Source organism: Protopterus annectens, chromosome 3.part1 (assembly GCF_019279795.1).
Source record: "Protopterus annectens isolate FY-2018-M chromosome 3.part1, PAN1.0, whole genome shotgun sequence".
NCBI lineage: Eukaryota > Metazoa > Chordata > Ceratodontiformes > Protopteridae > Protopterus > Protopterus annectens.
The window spans coordinates 1,195,822,867-1,195,829,420 of NC_056732.1; positions in this window are offsets into that span (position 1 = coordinate 1,195,822,867).

Here is a 6,554-nt window from a genome sequence, read left to right on the forward strand (position 1 = left end):
TCGGTGACTGTCCCTAAAACGTCAACCAGGATTTAAACGCATGAACCGCCCCTGACCAAGCCAAACCGGGTTGGATGCAAAGTATGCAGGTCCCCTATGTCATCATCTACGAGCCGCAGTATGATCCCTCCCCATGTCTTTGCAGATAGGTCTCCTCATGGTAATGGGACAGTAATAACCAGGGTCAGTGGAGGCACTGGCCCTGTGAAGTGGGACTACAGTCGCCGTGCGACACATCCTGGGTACGTTACCCGAGGTGAGGCTAAGAATAAACAGCTGTCCTAACTGTGGGTCTAATTCCTCAATGAGATCACGGAGTACACAGTCGGGACACCAGCTGGTCCCATGGATGCTATGTTCACTATCCTGGAGAGAGCATGTCCCACCCGTGCATCACAGAACATTTGGGGACCACAAACCGCTGGTACAGACATCTCTCCATGTGGGGGGGAGGGGTGGAGATGTCTTCACCGAACCTGTCAGCCCGTATGTTGGCAATGTGTGTATGTTCAGTAAACTCCACATCATTGTGAACCCAGTCAGAGCATATGTGTGAGTTACCTCCCAGGTGTCCAGCATAGCAAATGAAGGCTGTATGATTGTCTGCCAGGTCCATGGAGATATATCTGTGGAACCTGCCCCGGACCATGTCATGACAGCCTGTAGCTCTACACATATAATGAGCAAGGCTGTCATACCTCACAAGGTGTCTGCTCTGCCTTGTAGTAGCCACCTCCTCTCGTTGTACAGCTTGTGTATGGCTGGGGTACACCACACTGGATGCTTGGCATTGGTACAATGAACCACAGTTGGGTAAGGGAATGCCTGATCCATGCAGTCCTGTAGGTACCGGTAGACGGCATATGTAAGTGATGCAGTGGCTGCAGTACTGTTGACCACTGGCTCAGGGTCCTTAAAGGAGACCACAGTAGTGGTCAGAATTGTGAATTCGGCCTTTGAGAAAGCCATGTGTATGGTAACCGGCAACACCCACAGCAACGGATGTCAATAGCAGAAGCCATTGTCCAAATAACATAGATTAACTTCGGTATGACAATATGTATTATTATACATGTATTGACACGTGTCTGCTAATTACACTTTTGTGCAAAGTGCCCGTGATTTACCTAGTATGGAGGTGTCACTCCGACAATAAAGTGGCGATACTTCCCAACTGGGACCTCTGGGGATTAATTAAAGCGGTTGTTAACCTGCAACATTGGATGTACACCATTTGGTTCCGGTTTCGGAAAACATGGTTTCCGTAGCACTACACACTATGGGTAGTCAAGGAGACATCTGTGATTGGTGAACACACAGCATCAGTCAAAACCACTGGCCACATGGACACAGTCCGACAAGCTCTACACTTTACATATGCACATTGGTGTCCATTGTAGGACCCAAAAATTTTCCCGTACGGAATGCGTGCCAGCCTTCATCGTCCACCCACGAGAACCGATAGTCGTGACCACGGCTCAGCTAGACATATGCACCGCAAGCGTGTTCAATGTTGATGATAGCTGCCCATGAAATGCAGCACATATGCACAGAAATCCCCAGAGTTCCGAGTCCATAGAAGTGCGTCCACATCCCAGTCCCGCACACATGAAGGATGTGTAATGGGTACTGTCGACTGTTGCAGCCAAGGGATCCTGGGTATGTAGAAACAGGGCTCGGTGTCGTTTGGCAGGTAATCCGTTGTCCCACCCCGTGGGAGGGATGTGGGCATAGCACCTGCCTTACTCCCCACTAATAATGCAAAGCATCCACCGGAGAATGCTAAATGCAGGTGTGAAATGTGTACAGCCCTATACCAGTGTCCATTAGGCAATTCTCATGGATGGACAAGCGTACGACCAAGATGGCACCCATAACTGCAAACCCGGTGGAATTACACATCCGCAGTAAGGCATAACACAGGAAATACACATAGGGACTACAGTTGACATTCCCCATACAAAGTTGGACCGCCGTGCGAACACCGGCGTACACAGCACTCAATCTGCCAGCAACAAAATGGGAGCACTCGCTACCATACTGCGGAACAGATGGGCGACCTGTGGAACACATACTAATGGCACACCAACAACGTCAACTAGGATATGTAAACTATGGCATTCCCACCTATGAAGAAAACATGCTTCAATGAATACATAGGGGATCAACATGTTCCGGTGGTGTTATGTTGAAAATACAGTGACGGATATGTCCTATTGGGATGTCTGAGGTTTATTTAAAGCAGTTGCTAACCTGCATCTTTGGATGTACACCATTTGTTCACAGTTCTAAATCACCTGGTTACGTAGCACCACGTAGAATGGGTAGTCAAACAGACATCCGCGATTGGGGAACATACAGCAGCAGTCAAAACCACTGGCCAGTTGGACACAGTCCAGCAACATCTAACTTTACATATGCACATCGGTGTCCATTGAAGGACCCAAAAATACCTTCTAACAGAACTCCCTCCAGCCATTTCCGAACAAGAGATGATGCGATAGCCGTGACTACGGCACAGTTAGACATATGCACCACCAGCGTGTTTAAGGTTGATGACAGGTGTCCATGAAATGCAGGACATATGCACAGAAATCCCCAGATCGACGTGTCCATACATGTGCGTCCACATCCCAGTCACGCACACATGAAGGATGTGTAATGGGTACTGTCGAGGGTTGCAGCCATGGGATCTTGGGTATGCAGAAATGGGGCTCGGTGTTGATTGGCAGATGATCCGTTGTCCCACCCCGTGTGAGGGATGTGGGTATGGCATATGCGTTACTCCGCACTAATAATGCAAATCATCCACCGGAGAATGCTAAATGCAGCTTTGAAATGTGTACAGCCCTATACCAGTGTCCATTAGGCAGTTCCCATGGATGGACAAACGTACGGCCAAGATGGCACCCATAACTGCAAACCTGGTGGAATCACACAGCTGTAGTAAGGCAAAACACAGGGAATACAGATAGGGACTACAGTAGAGACTCCACATACAAAGTCAGACTGCCGTGCGAATACCGGCGTACACAGCACTCAATCTGCCAGCAAGTGAATGGGGATCACTCGCTTACATACCGCAGAACAAATGGACGACCTGCGGAACACATACTAATGGCACACCAACAACGTCAACTAGGAAGGTTATAGGATGGTTAAGCTATGGCGTACCCACATATAAAGAACATCCTTCAATGAATTAATAGGATCTACATGTTTTGTTCATGTTAATTTGACAATACAGAGGCGGGAATGTCCCAATGGGATATCTGCGGATTAGTTAAAGCAATTGTTAGCCTGCATCATTGGAATTACACCATTTGGGTTCAGTGGCGGAAAACCCGGTTTACGTAGCACTACATAATATGGGTACTCAAACAGACATCCATGATTGCTGAACATACAGCAGCAGTCAAACCCACTGGCCGGATGGACACAGTCCAATAAGTTCTACACTTTACATATGCACATTGGTGTCCATTGTAGGACCCAAAAATTTATCCGTACCCAATGTCAACCTGCTGCGATCGGGAGACCCAGATGAAGTGACAGCCGTGACTACGGCACAGCTACATATATGCACCACCAGCGTGTTCAAGGTTGATGACAACTGTCCATGAAATGCAGGTGATATGCACAGAAATCCCCAGATTGTCCAGTCCATAGACGTGCGTCCACATCCCATTCCCGCACACATGGAGGATGTGCAATGGGTACTGTCGAGGGTTGCAGCCATGGGATCGTGTGTATGCAGAAATGGGTCTCGGTGTTGATTGGCAGATGATCCGTTGTCCCACCCCGTGTGAGGGATGTGGGTATGGCATATGCATTACTCCGCACTAATAATGCAAATCATCCACTGGAGAATGCTAAATGCAGCTGTGAAATGTGTACAGCCCTATACCAGTGTCCATTAGGCAGTTCCCATGGATGGGCTGAATACCTCCAACTAGCCTCTGATGTCATTGCCTATCCTATATCAATCTTGATCAATAGATCCATAACAGAAGCCACCATCCCCCCATTTGGAAAACCTCATATATCATTCCATTACACAAAGGAGGCCCTTCCACCGAAACATCGAATTATAGGCCTATCGCTATACTATCTCCTATAGCAAAAATTCTCGAAAGGTGTATTCACAAACAACTTCTTCACTACCTTACCAGCAATAATCTTCTGTCGAGTACCCAGCATGGCTTTCGCCCCCATCATAGTACTACTACTGCTCTTCTCTCCTTTGTCGACTCAGTAAACAGCAACCAACAAAAACTTATATCCTCTGCTCTCTTTCTTGATCTATCAAAAGCATTTGACATGGTCAACCATCAGCTATTACTCTGCACCCTCAAAACCCTTCATCTGGACAACTTAGGCCTAAACTGGTTTAAGGATTACCTCTCCGGCCGGCAACAAGCAGTCCAATGGCAAAATAGTTTATCTCAACTACTCCCTAACAACATAGGTGTCCCTCAAGGCTCCATACTGGATCCCCTTCTTTTTTCTGTTTTTATAAATGATCTCTACGCTATCATCCCCAATGCCACCTCCACCCAATATCCAGACGACTCTACCCTGACCTGCTCTGATACTTCTCTCTTGAAGCTTCAAGCAGCCACCCAACAATGTTTCGCCAGAGTGGAAAAATGGTTCTCTAACCTGAAACTTATTCTCAACCCAACTAAAACCAAATTACTACTATTCTTCCCTCGTCTTCTACCTCCTCATCCCAAATGTCGCAACCGACTAATCATAGCTCCTTTTTGTGGAATCCTCTAATGGAACCATCATAGAACCTGTCTTACACACCAAACTACTAGGCGTTACTATTGACCACAAGCTTAAATTCGATCTCCACATTTCCCTAACCATTAAATCTGTTAACAAGAAACTAGGTTCAATGTACAGAATCAGGAACTTTCTTACTCCTCATGCACAATTAACCATTGCCCGAACGCATCTTCTTTCCACGTTACTATATGCCTCCCCAGTACTTTCCTTCCTGAATAAACGTGAGATCTACAACCTTTCAACCACCTACCACAACATAGCCAGATTCATAACAGGTACGCCTTTTCGTACCCACCACTGCCACAACCTCAGAAATCTCGGCTGGTTAGAACTGCCCAATCTTCTTAAATTTAATCAACTTACGGAAGCCTTCAAAATAATTAATCAACCTGCCAAAACTCCCTCACTGTCCAAAATCTTGACCCCATACAACAATCTTAGTTCCCTTCGATCATCAAACAGTATTCAAGTGCTAACCATCAAATCTAACAACAAAGGTGGTGATGCTCTTTATGCTAACTCAATTGGAAAGCAATGGAATTCCCTTCCCAACAACCTTAGACTCATGACGTCACTCACACCATTCAAAAATAACCTTAGAGAATATTTCAAGTCCCACTGGTTATGCCCTTGTCCAACTCCAGATTAATTACCCATAGCCATAACATTTTACTGCTTCTTCTCTCTCTCAATCTATCTACAAACAAAACATTTCCTCGTTTTCTGACCTATTTAATCCCATGCTTTGTCTTTTTAAGTATGTAAATAATGTTGTTATTTGGGTTGTTACTTCTTACAATGTTTACTTCTATCTAATTGTAGTGTTTAACTATTTTAATGTTTGGGAGCTTTTCTCCCCGGGCCTCTACTGAAAAGGGATATGTATCCAGCTGGACTAGCCCGGTCAACAAATGTAAAATAAAAAAAAAAATAAAATGGACAAAAGTACGGCCAAGATGGCACCCATAACTGCAAACCTGGTGGAATCACACAGCTGTAGTAAGGCAAAACACAGGGAATACAGATAGGGACTACAGTAGAGACTCCACATACAAAGTCAGACCGCCGTGCGAATACCGGCATACACAGCACTCAATCTGCCAGAAAGAGAATGGGGATCACTCGCTTCCATACCGCGGAACAAATGGGCGACCTGCGGAACACATACTAATGGCACACCAACAACGTCAACTAGGAAAGTCATAGGATCCTGAAACTATGGCGTTCACGCTTATAAAGAACATCCTTCAATGAATTAATAGGATCTACATGTTTTGGTTGTGTCAGTTTGACAATACAGTGGCGGACATATCCTAATGGGACATTTGAGGATTACTTAAAGCATCTCTTAGCCTGCATCATTGGATTTACACCATCCGGTTTCAGTTTAGAATACCCTGGTTAACGTAGCACTACATAATATGGGTAGCAAGCAGACATCTGCGATTGGGGAACATACAGCAGCAGTCAAACCCACTAGCCAGATGGACACAGTCCAACAAGGTCTACACTGTACATATGCACAATGGTGTTCATAGTAGGACCCCAGAGATTCATCCGTACGCAATGTCAACCAGCTACGATCGAGAGACCCAGAAGAACTGACAGCCGTGACTACGGTACAGCCAGACATATGCACCCCCAGCGTGTTCAGGGTTGACGACAACTGTCCACGGAATGCAGGACATATGTTCAGATATTCCCAGATTGTAGAGTCCATAGAGGTGCGTCCACATCCCATTCCCGCACACATGGACGGA